Here is a 23,732-nt window from a genome sequence, read left to right as displayed (position 1 = left end):
AAAATAATTAAAAAAAATACAAATTCAACAATAAAATTTAAAAAACAGAGTTCATCGCTTAAAATTTCTAACATCTCTAGGGAGTGCATTGACCAGCCGCACAGCCCTCCCTATTGGTGCCTGGTGAACCTTACATGAGGAAACAGCTTTCGGCCAAATTAACGCAGACATGTAAGTTCTAAATTTTCAGAATATCGGGATTGGAAACAATATACATAAATAGTGTATTTTATACCGAATGAAAAATTTATAATGAATAATTTTAAAACAACATTTATTGATATTACGTAGCTATTGAACATAGTTTACAATTATTTTTATACTTACTACCACTAATTTTTAAAAGAATATTAATAATATGTACCTACTGCGTTGGTTTCAAATCACCATACATTGAAAAAATGACAATATAATACATTACATACCTTATATTACTAAAGCAAGTAAAGGAATTGCTTGCATTGTGTTTATTAAACGTATATTTAGTTGACATGATAAATTACTAAGAAAAATCTGCTCAAAAAAACTTACAGAACTTTGAAGCCAAAGGCGTTTTGACGTCTGCTAGAAGCCCGATTGGGGAAAATGGAATTAATTGACATGTAGTTAAAGCCACAACTCCAAATTTTCGCCATTTGAGGATGACTGAGGAGTCCACAGAGGCTTGAACCATTTACGAGCGGACTCATAATATGATCAGGGTCCTATAACAAGACAGACCAATATTTGACACTATAATCTTCAATTTATTATCTGAAATATTTTTAATTTTATAAAAAAAACTACTTACTCTACATATTTATAATAGTTTATATATTTTGTATGTACGCCATTGACAAAATATCCAGCAACGTTGTTTTTCTACGTCACCGTTGTTGTGTGCTAGTATTGACAATAATTGTGATTAATTATTAGTATGACGTGTCTTTTTATGCTTTTTAAGAGTATAAAGTTGCGTGAACTTGGATCCACAAACATCGCATTTGTGAGGTTTTTCACCGGAATGTGTCATTTTATGAGATTTTAGATTACCTATCTGCGAACATTTAAATGAGCATACATCACAATGATATGGTTTTTCACCAGAATGTACTAATTTATGCTTTCTAAGGATACACAGGTTTGTGCATTTATATGGACATATGTCGCAATGATAAGGTTTTTCAACAGTATGTGTTTTCTTATGTCTTTTGAGATCATTAGCTAACGCGAATTTTAATGAACAAACATCACATTGAAGTGCTTTTTCACCAGAATGTATCATTTTATGTTTATCGAGATCACTAACCAACGTAAATTTTAATGAACAAAAACCACATTGATAAGGTTTTTTATCAATGTGTGTTTTCTCGATCGTTTTTAAAGTATTTATGTCTGAGCATTTAAATGAACTTTCTTTACAATGACTTGCTTTTTCAACTGCATGCATCCTTTTATGTTTTTTCATGATATCAATTCGCGTGCATTTGTAAGAACATATATCGCATTGATGAGGTTTTTCACGAGTATGTATCACTTTATGTTTTTCGAGATCACTAACCAACGTAAATTTTAATGAACAAAAAGCACATTGATTTGTTTTTTCGACATGTTTTACCTGGTGTCTTTTGAGATTACCTAAGTCCGAGCACTGATATGAGCATACATTGCAATGATATGGCTTGTCACCAGAATGTGTCCTTTTATGCTTTTTGAGAGTACTACTTTGCGTGCATTTATATGAACAAACATCGCATTGATAAGGCTTTTCACCAATGTGCGTAATTATTGTATGCCTTTTGAGCGCACTAACAAAAGCAAATTTTAAGGGACAAACAGTACATTGATGTGCTTTTTCAAAACTATGTGTCATTTTATGTATGTTAAGTTGACTGAGTTGCCAGCATTTAAATGAACAATCATTGCAATGATATTGTTTTACACCGATGTGTTCTTGCTTAATGTTTTTTTCATCAGTTGTTATCTCAGGGCGCTGTATCATCCTTTCTTGAATATCTTCGGATGTAGGTTCCGAGTGATTTCCTATATCACCCACTTTGAAATATGTATTTACATCCATGTTTCTCAGTCGAATTTCGTAATTATTGGAGCGTTCTGTGATCATTCTTAGGGTAGAATTCTATAAAGAAATTACTATTATATCAAAATCAATATATAAAATTAAAATTTTCTATCCATTGTCAATCAAATTAAGTTCAATGTGGCTGTTATCGGATTCCTGTAACCCAGGTCTCAATATTATAACATTATTTATTATATAATATAACTTTTTCACGTACAATATCAAAACTTGGGGAGAGAATTACCATCATAAATTAAAATATGAAAACATTTCAACATAACACTACATAAATATTAAAAAAAACTCTTTCAAAACAAAGAAATGTACTGCTTAATTTTCCAGCATAAAAAAATCATAAGTTTGTTGATGATAATTAAAATATTGTGTTACAAATAAATACATATGACTAATTAGTTTTATTCGCCGGACATTATGATGAATAAAAATTTTACAAAAAAAAACCTAAAATATTAATGTTTTAATTATTTCTAGTTGTGTTATTTTTGATTTTTTTTTTGTATAAAAATTATCTTTTGAATTGACATTAACTGACTTTTCATTTACCTATCCTCATTGGTCCCGAAATGTTTGCTAAAGAATAAATGGCCCGCGGCCTAAAATAAGTTGGATAGCGCTGAGTCAGAGTATGGACCTAACAGGGTGAGCAAGTGGCAGACATCCATTTCGCATGATCAGGATCGCACATGGTCGTCAGAGATTATTTCATAATGATTTCAACATATTATTTTATAGTAAGACGGTCAGAATCGATTGTACATCTCACTCGATTGCAGGTTTCCGTTAAAGACACATCGCACCAAATTGGCGTTATGTTTTTTGTATTGCATCCATTGTACCCTTGTAATTATTTGAAATAGCAAATAAAATCTCGTCTTCTCCATCATCACGAAGAACTACTGTCTTACATCTGCAATACCTATCCTCCGCCCTACCAGAATACTACAGGTACAATTCTGATATTTACAGTGACATATTTACTTTTGGTTCATATCATTGCCGACTCAAGCAGAAAGCCGATACATTCACAACGACTGCTCCTACTTTTTCGGCCGCTCCCGTTGTTGTCAATGGATGACCTGTCATTCCCTGTCATTGTTCTATAGAGTGCTCATACTGACGCTTCTGTCGTGTTCACACAAGGAATGGTTTGATTTGGATAGATGAGTTACGTGATAAATAATACACTAGCATTAACACACCTTCTAAAAGTGTAATGCATAGATCAAAGCTACATATTTTTTGGAAATCGATAATATTGCTAGCGGTTTTTGTGTGAAGGACTAGTCTGACTTTGACAGCTGATGAATAACAGAAATGAATATAATTTATAAAAAACACTGATAGTTAAAAATATACTTGATTTGAGAATTTCTTATAATTCAATTTGAAACGAGAAAGAGCGAACCAATGTGTCAAACAATCTGGGATCTGATTTTGACAGCTGTTCAGTGGACCAATCGTTGCTTGTGCAAAAAGATATGGTCGGGCTTTATTAATCTAAAGATGGCGCTGGCCATATACATATAATTGAACGTACCCGATCTTCCAGACTGCCTTCTGGTGAAGAAAAATTAACTTCAGGGTCCTCATTGTGAAATTGGCGTAAAGTGTTATTGACAAACTCGTCTTTGACATCGACTTTCTCATAACCAATCTCAGATTTAGTAAAGCTTGTAGTTGTCGACTGAAAATAACAATAGGTACAAAAATGTAACTGCACGCATCCTAATACTTGTGGTGTCCCGGTTCAAATAGTTGGGTGCCACAGTTGCCGATGATGGTGGCATTTCTAATGAGCTTGGAATCCGCATGGGTGTGGCGGGGTCTGCGTTCAAACAACTTGGAGCCGCATGGAGGTCAAGACTGTATTCTGCGAGGACCAAATGTCGTTTGTTTAACTAAGCTTCAAGAGTCGGCTTTTGAGTTTTGAGAATCGATGTCTCCGCCGAATCTTAGGGGTACATTGGTCCGACCGCGTTACAAACACCCGAGTTCGTGAGCAGACACAACAGCCTTCGGTGATTGAAGTTATCACGAAGAGACGTTTTACGTGGCTGGGACACGTATTCCGGATGCCGCCAAAGAGTGCGGCACTTCGTACCCTCATGGCACAGCCTGAAGGGTTCCGTCACCGTGGCCGGCCCTCCCTCACCCTGCAGCGGTACTACAAGAATGAACTACGTGCTGCAGGTACATCATGGCGGGAGCCGCAAGAGTTGACGATGGACCGAGGGAAGTGGCGCCAACGTGTGCTTGCCCTATGTCCCAATGTGGGACGTGACAGGGTGAAGAAGAAGAAGATACCAGGGTTGGCGAACTTTTCACGTACGCGTGCCAAAATTTCTCAAATATTATTTTTCGCTTGATCTCAACAGCCTACTTCTACCCTTCACCCCTTGACAACTATACTACAGATGTTAATTATCATACTAAAAGATATTTATACTAGGTAAGAAATTCTCTGTTAAAAAATAAATCAAATAAATTAATATACCTTGCTTATCAGAAAACATTATTATAAAATATTGAGGTACTGAAGCTGCATGAAGTCAGTTATTAGGAATTTAATACAATATCATGAGGAATCAGAAGTCAGTCATTATTGGTCATACGACTGACTAAATTCTTGACTAGAGAGTGAAGATCACTGAACGCAATATGTGTTGCCAGACAACTATAAAGTATTGCTATATACTGGATGAAACTAAGTTTACAGAGATGCAGATATATTTATTTTACGCATGTAATACTTATCATTTATTTTTTTAACAGTTTTCCTTTTATACAATAATAATATAATACATGATTGAAAAGTTTGATATATTATCATCATAAAGCAATTAGGAATTACATATTTATAATTATATTTATATTAACATGACAGTATTTATAAATGTAGAATATTAATACATAATAACCATGCATATGGAAGATATTATCTACATCTATTGAAATAATTAGGCAGTTTTTTCATAGTTATAATGATACATATTTTTATTTATTCTGTAGGTACCTACATTAAAAATTCTCGATTTTGAAGTTAATTTAAAAAAATTGTCAATGACTTTGAAATTGATTGCTGGAATTAATAAGTTTTAAATAGTCTTCATTCGTAATATAGTGCGCTAAAGACCTCAATGGGCTGGACACATTCCTCGAAGAAGGGATAATCGTTGGACAAATCTAGTTATTCAATGGTACTCAAGAGGTACAAAACGTCCGTAAGGTAGACCTAGAGACTGCTGGATCTATGAAATGATAAAGTTTTGCGGAAGTACGTGCCAACGCAACGCACAGGACCGAGAGAAGTGGAATCATCTTGAAGAGGCCTTCATTCAGTAGTAGATAGATACAAGCTGATGATGATAAAATAGTCTTCATGCATCCCAGCCCATTTATTCTATACAAAAAGCTGCCATCGAGGATGGCTTATTATATTAATATATTGAGGCAGTTAATTGGTACAATCAGTTAACAGACCAAACTGTCAAAAAGTGAATGTTTTAGCAGCCCCTCTCTTGACTGTGTTAACTTTTAGAGCGAGATAGACAGTTTAGACGGCTAACTTATTGTAACAATTATAATACATCAATACATAAATATGATAAATTACCCTTCTTCCTACAAAGTAAATTATTCAAAGTCACATGATGTTGTGGTAATATATTAATGACTTTTTTTTGGTATGAATTGAAAGAGTCCAACAAATTTTATTTCCAGTAAAGTAATTTACTTAGTTACTATAGTGTGTGAAAAAGGGTGATAGGGGAATAGCTAAAACAAAAGAATGCTTTCACACAAACGGAATAGCTTTGGTATTTAACAAAAAATGAACATACAAACTATGGAGTGATGGTGGGTTTCAAATGTGATAAGTAATAAAAAAATCTTAATAATATAGTCATCAGTTTCTTTAGCACACACAGGTACAACGATCAAATACTAAACTAATTCAAGTAATTATATGAGTCTATCTAAATAGAGTTACCTCAATGAAGAAGTGACATAGTTATAGCTGACCCAAAATTGAGATAGAATACAATTGTCACCGAGGAGTTGAAATCTTTACATCTAAAATCGGACATACCTGTTGTACTGGTCTGTAATCTGAATACGAGCATCCTGGTTCAGGATCTTCATCATAAAATGGGTGTACTATGTCGTCGTCAAACTCGCGCTTGACGTCGACAAACCCACAGTCAGTCTCAGGTTTTGCAGGGTCCTGAAAGGAACATAATACCATGCGATCAGAATATAATATAATAGTATAGCCCATGTATCTTATATTTATGATATATTTTGTAGGAGAATTTATTGGAGTATATGTTATTATAGACAAATTAGCGTACGTTTCCTTAAGGCTATACTTCAGCTGGGGCACGGTCTAAAACGATCGTGACTACGCGACGCGAAGATTGTGCAAACAACGCGTGCAGAAAGAAACATAATTTGTCATAAAAATTCGACATGCGTCCATTCAATGTTATGTTAATTGATCTATTAGTAATAATAATATATTCATTGAAATGTATTCTTTTTTAAGTAAATGGGTAACGTTTTTTAGTCATCTTTACACGATTTAAGAATTAATTCCCCCGACGCCATCACAGAACAAATGTACGTGTTGACAGCTTGACTTTCGCTATCCGATTGCCAGCGAGTCCGAAATTTCGTCGCACCTATATTGTTGAAAATTATTTTTTTTCCGTTTCACTGAAGTATGCTCTTAACAGAGTTAAAAAATAATTACCTACCTATGCAATGTTTATTATTTAAATTCAAAAAATTAAGTATAATATACTATGAAATAATAAGAAAATTAAATACTATCACGAAATGTGTTTGACAGTTAGCTATATTCGTTTAAAATCGCAGTATCTTTTAGTAAGATACACCTATCTAGTAGCATAGGTAGATTAAAAGAGCCTGTAGACTAGCATGGATTTATTTGCAGTAATCGTGACTATTTTAAACATCAATTGTTTACACTTAAAAGTGTGTCTCTCTCCAATCTCATTCATCAAGAGTAAGCGAGACGCGATGTTATCATTTTACGGTAAAAAATCGGTTTTTTTTGCCGGCAGGTTCGCCACTATCGTTATATTGCGCTGTCGCAGATTTGTCGTATAAAAATTCTGAAGCTTCCGAATTTTTTTGATTGATGCATGCATTATTGCAACTTGAATGACAATACGTGCATTTTCTTGTTATGGCCGCGATAATGCGTACTGTCAGCAGTAAATCTATGCACGTGTAAACGAGTTATACGTCTAGCATGTACTTACATAATGGTGAACAATTAATATTAAAATAAAATGATAATTGCTGTCGAATTGAATGTTAGAGGGTAATTGATTAAACAAAATTTGAAAACATTTTTAAATAGTAGTAGTAAAATATAAAAACATACTACGCATTTACTTCATACTGGTGTTTTGCAGTAGGTAGTATTTGACAGATTCTTAAAAAAACTAACCTCAAACTTGTAACCTGAATCATCAGCATTCTCTTGCTTTATGATGGAGGCGTCCGGGACGCTTGGGTTTGTAATTATTGGTACTTCATACCAAGGCTGCACTTCCTCATCAGGATCGCGCTTGATAATAGTATCCATGCTTCAATATTTGGGCTTTGTTCTGCGTAGGTATATTAATGTACGGCCCTCTGCGTCAGTAACGAAAACAGTGTTGCCAAGTTCAAAATTAAAATTCCAATTGATTTTGACAAAAAATTCAGTAGACTCCATAAAATATCAGTAGATTTTGGAAAAAGTAGTAGTATTAGTAAGTATTAGATATAATTTAAGTCTATTTAGAATAACAATAACTAATAATATTCATTTATTATAAACAATGATGATGTTAGTGGGTAAAATGGGGCTCTTGGGTAGAGTTACAATGTTTTTTTGTCAATTTAGAAGTGTCACACACAATGACAAAAAAAGGGCGTGCGTAAATCATGTCAAGTTTATTATTAAAATAATCATCAGTTTACTTAAAATTATGGAAAAAAACACAAATATCAGTAGATTTCATGAATTTCGAAAAAAAGCCAAAAATATCAGTAGAACTACTGAAATTTCAGTAGACATGGCAGCACTGAACGAAAATGAAGCGTCCTCGTTCGTGTTGCCATAATCAAGAAAATAATATTTTGTGAAAAGAAGTATACCTACATAAAATCAGATAATATTGTTTTAATAGAGGTCCATTTACCTGGAACACCCAATGTTAAAACTCTAACTTTTTTTGCGTGCATTTCTTTGTGCATCGTTAGTGCACGTTTGTGCACGATTTTTTTTCGTTTGTGCACCTATAATAACCGAAAAATTCCAATTTCAAATTGAGTGTTCCAGCTAAACGTTGGGTCACCCAATGTTGAAATTTCAACTTTTTTCGAGTGCATTCGTTTGTGCATCTTTAGTGCACGTTTGTGCACGCGTTTTTTTCGTTTGTGCACGCACATTAAGGGGGTTATTCGCATTTCAATTTGGGTGACCGAGCTAAATGCTGGATACTTGTGTCACTAAACATGTGTTTTTCCTTAAATTTAAATTGTAAACACTTGTGCCTTGGTAGTGAACGTTAGTGCACGATTTTGTTTTGCTTTTTCACTTATATTCAGCGTGCTATTCAATTTTAAAGTTTGTATGCAAAACCTGACTGGGTGGGTTTAAAAAAATATTTTGTAGTTAAATCTCTTTTTGCTTAGCTAGTGCGCAATTCTGCATACTTTTTTATTTTTTTTCTCAAATAGTGCGTGAGTTATTCTTTATGAAATATTTAATGATCGTTAAGTAGAACCACCCAACAAACTTTTTTAACTTTTTATTAAGTCATCAATTTGTCTATTATTGGCTTACGTTTGTGCACGTGCTTTTTTTGTTTTATCGATTATATCGTGAGAGATATTATTTTTTAAATTTTAGTGACTTGATACTTGAACCATTAAATTTGCCTTAAATTTTTTTTGTTTAGGGCATCCGATTAAGTTAATTTATGTAAACTTTTAGCACGATTTAAATTTTTTTTATCTCTTATATTAAGCTAGTAATTAGATTTTGAGTGGCCGTCAAGTTTTAAAACCAAACATTTTTTTTCCACATTTTTTAAATGCACACCTTTGAGTAATTTAATTACATGATTTTTCATGAAGTTTTTATTGTTTTTCCATTTAAATTACGCGAAAAATTCGCATTTTTCCATTTTCACTAAGTACCCCGTCAAAATATCCTGAACAAAAACGACCGCATCCGTTTGGAACATCCAGTCAAAAGAGTCTCCTCAAAATAGCCAAAACGGTGTAAGGTGCACTAAATATGTCTGTTTATAATAGACTACCACAAAATTGACAATCTGATTACACAAAAGTGTCAAAATTACAAAATCATTCAACTTTCTTAACATTTATCTATTTATTTATGATTTTGAATGGATCAATGTCAGTTTAATAACGAAAATTGCAGTCAATTATATAATTATACTTACCTACTGTTTTTTAAAATGTTCTGTAATAAAAATAAATACCGTTAAGTTATTAGAATACAATTAGGTATGCATACTTTTGAAAAATGCAATAGGTATGTTTTTATGCAACGATATTTTCCTCAAAAGATAATATTGGAATGACATTTATATTTTTTTTATATAAAGGGGTTAACTTGCAGGCACTTAACTCTTCCTAATAATATTTGCTTCTTCTTTTTCTCTGTTTCTCCAGGTGGTGCAACGTATGCTTGTAGTTCTGGTAGGTGTTATGTTAGGAGAGAAGTGTTAGTCACTTCATATTATGCTATTCAGAATCGATATCAAATAAAGTTTTGTAGGTTCTTTAAAAAGTTATTGCCTCTGACAGCTTCGACAATTGTTTCACGCAAATGGTTTTCTTTTGAATGTGTGTGTTTATTAGTTCTTAAACAACGTACCTACTTACATATCTGTTTACATTTATATTTAAACTCATCACGATTATGAGTTTTTAAATGACATATTTGTTTAGGTAAGTACTACTTACTTTCAAAATAAAATTCATCACACGCAAATGGTTTTTCTCCTGTTTCGTTTTATGAGCGTTAAGATGATTTTGTGCCGAGCCTCCGTATAAGTAGTCAATTTATTTAAAAGGTAATTCACCATTTTGTATCTTTACATATGTTTGAAGATTACTCCGTCGCGAGCATCCAAATGAACATACATTGCATTTATAAGATTTTTCACGAGTATGTTCTATATAATAAGTACATATTCATTTCATGTCTTTTAAGACAACAAAGTCGTAGGCATTAATTTATATGAATATACATCGAATTTTAAAGGTTTTTCACCAGAATTTGTCATTTGTTAGTTTTTAAGATGACTTAGTTGCGAGCATCTATATGAACATACATTGCATTTATAAGGTTTTTCACCATCCACCAAAAATGGCCGCGTGGCTTAAGCGTTGGCATATTGCGTCAAGGGTCCCTAGTTCCAATCCTCGGTCCGGAAAGTACGCATATTATTCGTGAAAATCTATATGAACATACATTGCATTTATTAGATTTTTCATCAGAATGTGTCATTTTGTGTCTTTTAAACCTTTAATTTGCGAGCATCTATATGAACATAAATCGCATTCGTTAGTGTGTGCACCAGTATTGTCATTCCACATGTTTTTAGACTACTAGGTTTTTTAAATGACATATTTGATTACATTTCAAAGTCATCACTCATTACACGCAACTGGTTTTTCTCCTGAATGTGTAAGTTTATGAGTTCTTAAACAACGTATTCGATACGATGCTGCCAAAAGTTGGTAAGTTGATAGTTTAGGTATTTTGAGTTTACCACGGATAATATGTCTATACTTATATACGTTCATGGCATTTATAAAGTTTTTCATTAGAATATGCCATTGTTTGTCTTCTAAAATATTAATTCGCGAGCATCTATATGTACACAAATCGCATTAATGAGGGTGTCCCCCGTTATGTTTCATATTATAGATTTTAATGTTTCTAGGTTGCGAGCATCTTTATAAACAATATTTGCATTGATAAGGTTTTTCAACACTATTTATTATCACTTTTGTCTTTTTAAACTACTGTGTTGCGAGCAGCTATATGTGCACTGATTAAATTTAGGTTCTTCGAAAGAATTTGTCATATCATGTCTTTTACGATTACTGCGGCCACCATTTATTCTGCTTTGCGAGAAACTGAAGATCGAGAAGGCTTGAAAGTCTTAGTCGCTCAAAGGATAACAAAATTTAACAGTGGTCAAGATCCTCAGCCATGAGTATACAACCAAGATGGGAATCGAAGACAACTAATTTGCGAGCATCTATATGAACTTTCATCGCATTTTAAAGGTTTTTATCAGTATTGCCATTCCATATGTTTTAAGCTTACTAGGTATTTTTAAATTACATATTTGATTATATTGGAAATCAGATTCATCACACGCAAATGGTTTTTCTCCTTAATGTGTAAGTTCATAAGTTCTTTCATTGAATAAGTTTATGTTATTTGAATATGTTTCTGATAATTCTTCCATATACTTTCTGTTGAAAATAATGTAATTTCTATGCCATTTTACCATAATATTTACAAACCTATTTCGGAAGTCCTATATTTTAACTTAACTATTGAAAAATAATAAAACTGTTAGGTAATAGTATAACAAAGATTTTACCACTGCGTTTCATTAGTTAGATTCTTATCTAAATTAAAACTGTAAACATCTTCACAGTCTTCTGATGTTGGTAAATTGAACGATCAAGAGTTACGTATTTTTAGCATAATGAATAGTTGCTAAAGAAACTATGTTTTAAAAATCGGATGAACTTGATATTTTTATATGGCAAACGTATATAAGTATAGACATCTTATCCGTGGTAAACTCAAAATACCTAAACTATCAACTTACCAACTTTTGGCAGCATCGTATCGAATACGTTGTTTAAGAACTCATAAACTTACACATTCAGGATAAAAACCAGTTGCGTGTAATGAGTGATGACTTTGAAATGTAATCAAATATGTCATTTAAAAAACCTAGTAGTCTTAAAACATGTGGAATGACAATACTGGTGCACACACTAACGAATGCGATTTATGTTCATATAGATGCTCGCAAATTAAAGGTTTAAAAGACACAAAATGACACATTCTGATGAAAAATCTAATAAATGCAATGTATGTTCATATAGATTTTCGCGAATAATATGCGTACTTTCCGGACCGAGGATTGGAACTAGGGACCCTTGACGCAATATGCCAACGCTTAAGCCACGCGGCCATTTTTGGTGGATGGTGAAAAACCTTATAAATGCAATGTATGTTCATATAGATGCTCGCAACTAAGTCATATTAAAAACTAACAAATGACAAATTCTGGTGAAAAACCTTTAAAATTCGATGTATATTCATATAAATGCCTACGACTTTGTTGTCTTAAAAGACATGAAATGAATATGTACTTATTATATAGAACATACTCGTGAAAAATCTTATAAATGCAATGTATGTTCATTTGGATGCTCGCGACGGAGTAATCTTCAAACATATGTAAAGATACAAAATGGTGAATTACCTTTTAAATAAATTGACTACTTATACGGAGGCTCGGCACAAAATCATCTTAACGCTCATAAAACGAAACAGGAGAAAAACCATTTGCGTGTGATGAATTTTATTTTGAAAGTAAGTAGTACTTACCTAAACAAATATGTCATTTAAAAACTCATAATCGTGATGAGTTTAAATATAAATGTAAACAGATATGTAAGTAGGTACGTTGTTTAAGAACTAATAAACACACACATTCAAAAGAAAACCATTTGCGTGAAACAATTGTCGAAGCTGTCAGAGGCAATAACTTTTTAAAGAACCTACAAAACTTTATTTGATATCGATTCTGAATAGCATAATAAGAAGTGACTAACACTTCTCTCCTAACATAACACCTACCAGAACTACAAGCATACGTTGCACCACCTGGAGAAACAGAGAAAAAGAAGAAGCAAATATTATTAGGAAGAGTTAAGTGCCTGCAAGTTAACCCCTTTATAAAAAAAATATAAATGTCATTCCAATATTATCTTTTGAAGAAAATATCGTTGCATAAAAACATACCTATTGCATTTTTCAAAAGTATGCATACCTAATGTATTCTAATAACCTAACGGTATTTATTTTTATTACAGATCATTTTAAAAAACAGTAGGTAAGTATAATTATATAATTGACTGCATTTTTCGTTATTAAACTGACATTGATCCATTCAAAATCATAAATAAATAGATAAATGTTAAGAAAGTTGAATGATTTTGTAATTTTGACACTTTTGTGTAATCAGATTGTCAATTTTGAGGTAGTCTATTATAAACCGACATATTTAGTGCACCTTACACCGTTTTGGCTATTTTGAGGAGACTCTTTTGACTGGATGTTCCAAACGGATGCGGTCGTTTTTGTTCAGGACATTTTGACGGCGTACTTAGTGAAAATGGAAAAATGCGAATTTTTCGCGTAATTTAAATGGAAAAACAATAAAAACTTCATGAAAAATCATGTAATTAAATTACTCAAAGGTGTGCATTTAAAAAATGTGGAAAAAAAATGTTTGGTTTTAAAACTTGACGGCCACTCAAAATCTAATTACTAGCTTAATATAAGCGATAAAAAAATTTAAATCGTGCTAAAAGTTTACATAAATTAATTTATTAGGATGCACTAAACAAAAAAATTTTAAGGCAAATTTAATGGTTCAAGTATCAAGTCCCTAAAATTTAAAAAATAATATCTCTCACGATATAATCGATAAAACAAAAAAAGCACGTGCACAAACGTAAGCCAATAATAGACAACTTGATGACTTAATAAAAAATTAATAAAGTTTGTTGGGTGGTTCTACTTAACGTTCATTAAATATTTCATATAGAATAACTCACGCACTATATGAGAAAAAAAATAAAAAACGTATGCAGAATTGCGCACTAGCTTTGCAACAAGAGATTTAACTACAAAATATTTTTTTAAACACACCTAGTCAGGTTTTGCATACAAATTTTAAAATTGAATAGCGCGCTAAATATAGGTAAAAAAGCAAAACAAAATCGTGCACTAACGTTCACTACCAACACACAAGTGTTTACAATTTAAATTTAAGGAAAAACACATGTTTAGTGACACAAGTATCCAGCATTTAGCTGGGTCACCCAAATTGGAATGCGAATAACCCCCTTAATGTGCGTGCACAAACGAAAAAAAAGCGTGCACAAACGTGCACTAACGATGCACAAACGAATGCACTCGAAAAAAGTTGAAATTTCAACATTGGGTGACCCAACGTTTAGCTGGAACACCCAATTTGAAATTGGAATTTTTCGGTTATTATAGGTGCACAAACGAAAAAAAATCGTGCACAAACGTGCACTAACGATGCACAAACAAATGCACGCAAAAAAAATTGGAGTTTTAACATTGGGTGTTCCAGGTAAATGGACCTTTTTAATAGAGTTTTTTATTTTTTTATTCATTTATTTATCATTTATTCGTAAATTTATTCATATTGTTTAATAATTGTTAGATTCCTAAGGTTAATTATTATATCCTACATGTATACTATTACAAATTATTATAGTTGCCGCCACCAGTGACGTCCCTGGACAAAATGCCGCCCGACTATAACATTATTATAGTGTACATTTATAGGATATAACCGTTGAAAATATAAAGCCACGTGTTCAACAAAGAGGACTTTTCATTTATTATTTATTTTGTGATTCTTGGAGTCAGCCAATATCTTGAGAAGAAGCCAATAGAACCCGGAATAGGTCAGTTGGTACTTATTATTTAATTATTTAATATGATCATTCAATTGATTAACAACAGCTAGGAACTTACTTTGATTTTTTACTTCGTTTCACAAAATATTATTATCTTGATTATGGCAACACGAACGAGGACGCTTCATTTTTCTTTCTGACGCAGAGGGCCGTACATTAATATACGCAGAACAAAGCCCAAATATTGAAGAATGGATACTATTATCAAGCGCGATCCTGATGAGGAAGTGCAGCCTTGGTTTGAAGTACCAATAATTACGAATCCAAGCGTCCCGGACGCCTCCATCATAAAGCAAGAGAATGCTGATGATTCAGGTTACAAGTTTGAGGTTAGTTTCTTTAAGAATCTGTCAAATACTACTGCAAGACACCAGTATTGAGTATAGTAATATGTTTCTATATTTTATAAACTATATAGAAAGGTTTTCAAACTTTGTTTAATCAATTACCCTCCAACATTCAATTCGACAGCAATTATTATTTTATTTTAGTAATAATTGTTCACCATTATGTAAGTACATGTTAGGCTTATAACCTGTTTACACGTGCATGGATTTACTGTTGATAGTACGTATTATCGCGGCCATAACAAGAAAATGCACGTATTGTCATGCAAGTTGCAATATTGCATACATGAATCAAAAAAGTTCGGAAGCTTCTGAATTTTTATGCGACAAATCTGCGCCAGCGCAATAGAACGATAGTGGCGAACCTGCCGGCAAAAAAAAACTACACCGCTCATTTTGAGGTTAACCGATTGTTTTTACCATGAAATGATAACATCGTGTCTCGCTTACTCTTGATAAATGAGATTGGAGGAAGTCAGCACTTTTACGTGTAAACAATTGATGTTTAAAATAGTCACGATTACTGCAGATAAATCCATGCACCTGTAGTAGCACTATTAATCTAAATATGCTGCTAGGGTGTATCTTACTAAAAGATACTGCGATATTAAACGAATATAGCTAACTGTCAAACGCATTTAGTGATTTTATTTAACTATGATATCATGCATACCATACTCAAATTTTTGTATTAAAATAATAAGCATTGCATGGGTAGGTGATTATTTTTTAACTCTGTGAAGGAAACGTACGCTAACTTCTCTTTAATAAGTAATAACATAATATAGGTACTCAAATTCTCCTACAAATAACAAATATATAACGATACATGGGCTATATATTATATTGTGATCTTATAGTATTATGTTCATTTTAGCACCCCGCAAAATCTGAGAAAGACTGTGGGTTCGTTGACGTCAAGCGCGAGCTTATCGAAGTTACAGTAAACCCATTTTATGATGAAGATCCTCAACCAGGATGCTCTTATTCAGATTGCAGACCAGTACAACAGGTATGTCCGATTTTATATGTAAAGACTTCATCTCCTCGGTGACGTCTTCTGTCGAAGGCTGGCAACCGAATTGCATTCTATCTCAATTCTGACTCAGCTATAACTAGCTCTATTCTTCATTGAGGTAACTCTATTTTGGTACCCACATTCATATAAGTACCTACTTGAATTAGTTTAGTATTTGATCGTTGTACCTGTGTGTGCTAGCTGATGACTATATTATTAAGATTTTTGAAATTATACTTCTTTTGGCGCGTTTGGGAAATCAGACCAGAGTGTGTGTTTGGCGTGTGACATGTAACACATAATTTATTTTTTCACACGAAAAAAAAAACGCACTCGATTGGATTCGAACGACCGAATGTTCGGTTTTCTGGCGAACGCACTACCTTTACGCCACGGTATGGTACTGCAATCGTGACGATTATACAGTATAATATTATAGTTTAGAATTGTTTCGTTGCCTAGGCAGCGAATTTATTATTGTCGGCCATTTGCAATTCCCTACGTAAACAAATGAGTAAACGCCAGAGTGACAGTTAGTACCTTAAAAATAAAAACAACGAGAAACCATTATATAGTTTAGTAATATAACTAGATAATTAAAAGCTAGTCAAAGAATCTAGTTTATCACACATTTTGTTTTTGTTTTGTTATGCCAAAGAAGTATAAATTCTAACGCGCTGTTACGTCCCAGACAACAGATAAAATTAAAAGAAACAAGTTATGTTCCTTATCTTAGAGTTGTACTTTGATGAAAGTTGATCAGATGTATAATGTTGTAATATTACTTCATTTACATCTGATTGGGACAATAAGAACAGATATTTATTTATAATATCGATCTCGTTGCAAAAGGGTAGGTCGTCAGGTAACTACCCTTGTTAGGAAGATTATGGGCAAACACTTTAACTCTTCAAAGACTTTGTAGATATAAAACTTTTATTGAATATAATAATTATACAGACAAGTGCTTAGTAACTAATTACGATAGATAATGACAAAGAAACAGCGTTGTATGGAGTTTATATATCAACGGAAATCAATTAATCACAATTCATAATTTATTCAAATATATTTATCAACATGTGGATTTTATCATGCGTGCGTCTTGGCGTGCATCCTGTTTACTTGAGTATTTTTAATTGGTAGGCGATAAGGATGTGATTGCGGTTTTCCTTGAACATGAAGGTTGAGATAAGCATAATGCGTAACACCTCCCCTTTTAAACTGACACTATACATTTGGTAAATGATTTAGTGGCATTGATCTTTTTAACCTTTTAATTATTTCATTTATTTTATTTTTCAATAACATATTTTTGGTTTCTAATAGCTTTATATTCCGGTTACATTGTCTTAATTTTTTCTTATAATTATGAACATTAATACATTCTTTACATTGTATGACATCATCATTATGATTTAAGATAAAACTATCATCTTTATTTGTAATTGACATTTCATCTGGAGGGTTTACAATAGTGGATACATTTTCCTTTTTAAACAACATATATTTTATATAATTCAAATTATCTGTTTGGATATTTGCATATAGCATAGTTTGGTTTCTGATACATTTTCCTTTTTTATTTTATTTTATTGACATTTTACAAGATTTCTTAAAATTAGTTTTACATATATATGTTTATCATTAATAATATTAAATTTTATATAATTCAAAAAACATCTTATAGATATGTGTGTATTTATGTGTATATGTTTTTCCTATTCTAATATTAAATCTATTTTCATTCAATGATTACTAAAACTTATTCATCATTGAAGTGATTACTTTATTTATCTATTTATTAATTATTTTAAGCATTTCTAATAAAATAGAGATTTATTACGAATAATTAATTCATGAAAATTCTTTCTTTTATTCTTCTTATTTTTGGGTTTTTAATTTTTGTTTTTTGTATTGTTAAGTTAGCTAAGCTCAACATTTTTATTTATATCGTCCACTGATAATAAAATATACTTGCATGCGAGAAATTATATATATTATGTATATATTTTTCTTTTTATTAAGAAACATACTCATGACCTTTGAAATGTATTGAATAATTTGTGAACCTGATTTCTATTTGAAATCTTTATGTGAATGTATTTTCTCTAATGAGAGTTGAGGTCTTATTACTCATTGATCTTGTCGTGGGTTTAGGCCTTTCCACAACATCTTCTTCATCTTTATATTCTCTAGCAATATTAGTAAGAGAAATAGCGGGATAGTCCCTTTGTCTAGAAACTGATCTTCTAGTATTATGGCAATGATTGAATATCTGTATACAATTCTTTCCATCTGGCATCTCTCTGGAATATTTCCTATATAGCTTTGTTGCTATGTATAATGAAGCCATTCCTACTAAGGTATAAATGGTGATTGCGAAATAATTTGAATGTTTAACTATCGTAGGTTTATTTCTTAATTTTGTTAATTCATCTTGGAATATATTAGGTTTATGACTTGCTACTCTTAATTCATCTAAATTAATGTTTGTTAATAATAAAGGATTTAGATGAGGTATAGTTGCGTTAAAATGTTCGTCTCTGATACAACAGTCTTCTTCTATAATATTAAATTCACTTTTAGGTGTAGTGATATTTAATTGTATTTCGTTATTAGCGAAAAATTGTAATGTTTTGGTATAAGCTTTACACTTATTTTCTAACTTTAATATTCCCGTTCCTATCGCTTCTAATTCTTCTAAAGGCTTAGGGGGGCAATCAACAGTAATCTTTGTTCTTTCGGTTTGAACGAATATCCACCTATTATGCATGATTTCATGCCAAATATTTAATTTTCCGAAGATTGTTTTTGTTGAACAATCTGTTGGTATTTTTCGCGGATTGTCAGTCAAGATTTTAGTTTCACAGATTCCATTCTCGGCTGAAAAGTAAACGTTTTCGATTCGACATATTAAATGTTTATTTGTTAGTGATTTACACTCGCTAAGATCGTTAAATTTAATAAATTGCATCTTGGTCCTTGTTATACCTACGTATTTAAATTCATTTTGTATTAATGAAAATGCATCTGGATTTTCAGAATTATGAGGTATGGGCAATGGTGTAATCTTAAATAAATTAAAATCTTGCAATATAGTAAGAGGAATAGAAATGATATAAATAACTTTTGTTTTATAAAAATATGACGTTAGTGATGTAATATCCATGATGATATGGATATTATCTATCGTAAGGGGAATTGGTAATTCTCGACCTTGCGATAACAATCTCATATTTTTAGATAATTCTTGAAATAATTTTGTCGGTGTAATCAAAGAAGGGTGAATAACGTTACTCTTACTAAACAGTAAAGAATGCATTATACTATCAACTTGTCTTTCTAAGTTTCTAGTAGCTTCTTCCAATACGGTAATCTGAGAAACTAATTTAATCGATGTTTCAGTGAAAACTATTTCATGTGATATTTTTGTTAAATATAGTTCTAATTTTTCTAAATTATTATTCATTATTTCTTCATTTATTTGAAATTTCTTAATTGTTTCATTAAACGTGGTGATGGTTGACGTAACTACTTGAGTTTGTTCTTTTAGCAATGAATTTAATTCTTTTTCATCTTCTGCTACTTTATTTATAGCATCGTTGTAATAGGTTGCGTCTTTCTCGTCTAGTGTGCCAAATATCGTTTTAAATGCACTTCCTACACCATCAAACCATCCTCTTTTAACTCGTCTATTATAATTTTTTCCGATAAGATGAAGTATTGATTCAAATTTAGCTTGTATTTGTTGGATATCGTTTTTAAGGCTTTCTAATGCCATCCTACAATTATTATGTTTACTAGATGATGTCATTTTTGTACAAATTACATCTGTCTTATCATATATTTTTAAAAGTATTTCATGTTGGGATAAAATGTTATTAGTTTCTTGAAAAGTAACGACATTCCAATAGTCATGGTAGATTTTTACGTTTCCTATTTCATCATAGAATAATCCACTCCCATCTTTTATTTTCTCTACGTACGAACAATAGGTCCATTGTAAAGATGCTAGCAGCAAGAATCTGAAACAACGTTATTCCAATCAGAATCTTTCTAATATCATAATGTCTATGTTTAGATATTGTAATTGTTTGAAATCATCTATAGTTAAATAAAAATCTATCCACTGTTCTTCTCGATCTATCTCATACTCAACAACACTTAACTCGTGGTCATGTTCTTCATGCCATTCTTCTATTCGAATGTTTTGTTTAAGCTGGTCTTTCCAATGTTCATGTGATGGATCCTCAGGAATTCTAAATATCCTCTCAAATTCTAGTCTGGAATTTAATTCTACTTCATTGAGGATACGAAAGCTCACATCGTATTCTTTTCCTATAAAATGATATTTTTCATAATATAACCTTTTTAGATTTTCGTGTCCTGTACATAACTTAATTTTAAATCTTGATATGACTGCTACGTTTTTACACTGGTCGTTGTATACAAATGCTTCACACTGTTTAATTTTTTTGAACATGAAGTACTGTAGGGTTTGATTCCATTTTAGTTTAACTCTGTCCATCTTGTAGACGTTAACTGAAAATTACACAATTATTAATTATTTTGATGATAAGGTTTTATTTCGTTGACATGATACTTTACTAATCTACTCTTTATCTTTAAAGTCACGTTTATCGATGAATTTATTTCGGCGATTTCATACGGTCCTTTATAAATAGGTGATAGTGCTTTTCTTAGACGGAGATGATTCTTTATGACAACTAAATCTCCTACCTTGTATACATGTTTATTTTTAGCTGTAGAATCATATCTTTGTTTGGATCTTTCTTTAGATTTTTGAATATTTTCTCTAGCGATTTTATGAGATTGGGAAAATCTATACTTTAATTGTGTTACGTAATCGTTATATGTAGGTGTATCATTTTTATATAGACTACTAGGGATTATAGCTTTCATAGTAACATAACTTTTTATAGTAACATGAAATTACACAAAATGACTCATTTTGGTGAAAAGCCATTTTAATGTTATCAATGTAATTACACTTGTATAACATTAAGTAACATGAACAGCCGTTTAATTGTGACCAATGAAATTTCTTTTGTATATATTTTAGTACGATGAAATGACATAAAATGACGCATTCTAATGAAACGCTATTCAAATGTGATCAATGTCATTACTCTTGTAGAACATCTGGTAAACTAAAAAGACACAAAACGACTCACGTTCGTAATAAAAGTCATTATATTGAATGTTACTATGGAATATGTCAACAATTTCGTACCAACACAATTCACAAATAGTTTCACGCTAACCTTTTTCAATCGTATTAATTAATCTTTTTCATTTGTTTTAAGTTATTGATTAAGACATTATAATTAATATTTAATACGGTTTTTCTCATAAGCCTAAGAAAGTTAGAGTCAATAAAAAATGTATTGCATTAATTGTCGTTAGTATATTACATACTTACTTACCAATGTTTGGGAAATTATCCAGCATTATTTTTATTTATAATAATACGATGTAAATGACTTGTATGGCCCCACTGTTGTGTGTTGCGAATATTAAGATCGAAAACGAAATCAGTGGAGGGTAAAAATTCGTCGCGGTGTAAGACCGGGGTGTATATTGTCCCCTTTGCTATTTAACATGTACTCCGAAGCTATTTTAAGGAAGCCTTACAAGGTAAATCGTTGGGTATTACGGTCAATGGCAAACATATTAACAATATACGATATGCCGATGATACTGTGCTGAAAGTTTAAAGAGTTTACATCAACTGGTAGAAAAGGTTAATGAGGTCAGTAATTCTTATGGTTTAAAAATGAACCTCAAGAAAACAAAAATATTACTAGTATCAAAAATAGCGACACCAGACACCAACACAAATTTTATCATTCACAGCAAACTAAACGAACGTGTGACCCATTATAAATATTTAGGTACATGGGTCAATGAGAAATAGGACCAGTCTCAGGAAATAAAAACTAGAATTGAGAAGGCACGGAGCGCCTTTCTCAAAATGAGATGCCTCCTTAGCAATGGAGATCTGAACCTGGGTCTGAGACTGCGTATGGTACGTTGTTATGTTCTCGCAATTCTTTTCTACGGTATGGAAGTATGGACGCTAAACCAAGAGATGTCACGGAGACTTGAAGCTTTCGAGATGTGGCTGTATAGACGCATTTTCAAAACTCCTTGGACTGACCGGGTGACAAATGTTGAAGTTCTCAATCGAATGGGGAAGGACCAAGAAGTTCTACGTAGTATCAAAACCAGGAAACTACTGTACCTCGGCCACATTATGAGAGGACAAAAATACAGCATTCCTAACTTGTCATTCAAGAAAAGATCAATGGGAAGCGTAGCAGAGGGCGGCGCCGCATTTCGTGGCCTAAGAACCTCCATGATTGGTACGAGTGCAGCTCCACTGAACTGTTCCGGGTAGCAGACGACAAAGTTAAATATATAGAAAATTCGTCACTATGATTTACGTTCTCACAATTACAAAATAAAGAATCTATAATAAAAGCAAACATGAGCATGAGACATGAAACCGGGTCGTGAAGTTACCTGATCTTTTCCAAGCCGAACTTTGCTACTCCTTCAGAAACCTCGCAACTGATAACTGGAATTCGATTATTAAGAAAGGGATCCGCACGACTGAAGGCTCGTGGAAGCCAGAGTTAAGTATAACATAATAATTTTTTTGGCGCCACACGATCTTGCGATCGTGAAAGAAAAAATTAAACAGTGTGGAAATATAGGAACAGACAAATAAAAAAGCGATTTATACTTCACAGAGACTATATTATCGCAAAGACAAGAATTAAAAATACATTAAATGGATATTAGGCAGCTCGATACTGAAATTTGAAATATCTAACTTTATATTCAAGCGGCTAAGTTTGAAAAGAAATAAAGCAAGAATGGTGGGTAAATTGAATAGTTTTAAAATACCCAATTAGAATGATCAGAGACTCTTGACATGACGGCTTCATCGTGCTCCGTTAGGTGTTGTCTATGAGTGGCCTACAAGTTCAAACTGTTTTTGTTCTTATTTTTCCTCTCCTGTAAAATTGTATTGTAATAACTGTATGAGTAAATATTGTAATAATATGTATTTATAGTGTATGTTAAAAGGTAAAGCTAAATAAGACTCAATTGAGACTTCGGAGCTTATTAAAAAAAAAAAACTATTGGGTTCTGAAGGCAGACAAAATCAAAAAACGTCCAACAGCGACATCTGCTTATTCGCCGAACGCTCTACCAACTTGACCATCGATAATAATTCGAGTTGCCAGCGGGTTAAAGTTGGTTATGTTTAAAAATGCACATAACAACACATGCTAATAAATGTTTGTTTTTTTTTAAATTGTATCGTATGCCTTGTATTCCTTGTTTACTTTTTACCTGTATTGTATTCTCATATTTATAAAAAAATATTGTAAACTATGGAAAATGATTCATGTGGTGCGTA

The 23,732-nt window shown here is 32.1% G+C and overlaps 1 long non-coding RNA gene across 1 annotated transcript in view; it reads right to left on the bottom strand.

Annotated features, from left to right (window-relative positions):
* Positions 1-265: 265 nt before the first annotated feature.
* LOC147077432 (uncharacterized) overlaps positions 266-23,732 on the bottom strand; it is a 199,066-nt gene continuing 175,599 nt past the window's right edge. Inside the window, exons 2-5 of the long non-coding RNA XR_015069454.1 lie at positions 7,560-7,747; positions 6,171-6,305; positions 3,621-3,767; positions 266-2,119 (exon numbers count right to left, since the gene is read on the bottom strand). This is a non-coding gene — a long non-coding RNA (uncharacterized LOC147077432). The remainder of the gene's footprint in view (positions 2,120-3,620; positions 3,768-6,170; positions 6,306-7,559; positions 7,748-23,732) is intronic.

The sequence above is a fragment of the Rhyacophila brunnea genome, unplaced genomic scaffold (assembly GCF_057557595.1).
Source record: "Rhyacophila brunnea isolate RB1 unplaced genomic scaffold, BYU_Rbru_1.0 scaffold_13, whole genome shotgun sequence".
NCBI lineage: Eukaryota > Metazoa > Arthropoda > Insecta > Trichoptera > Rhyacophilidae > Rhyacophila > Rhyacophila brunnea.
Note: the sequence above shows the minus strand (reverse complement) of the source record. Positions and strands in the feature narration are given on the sequence as shown.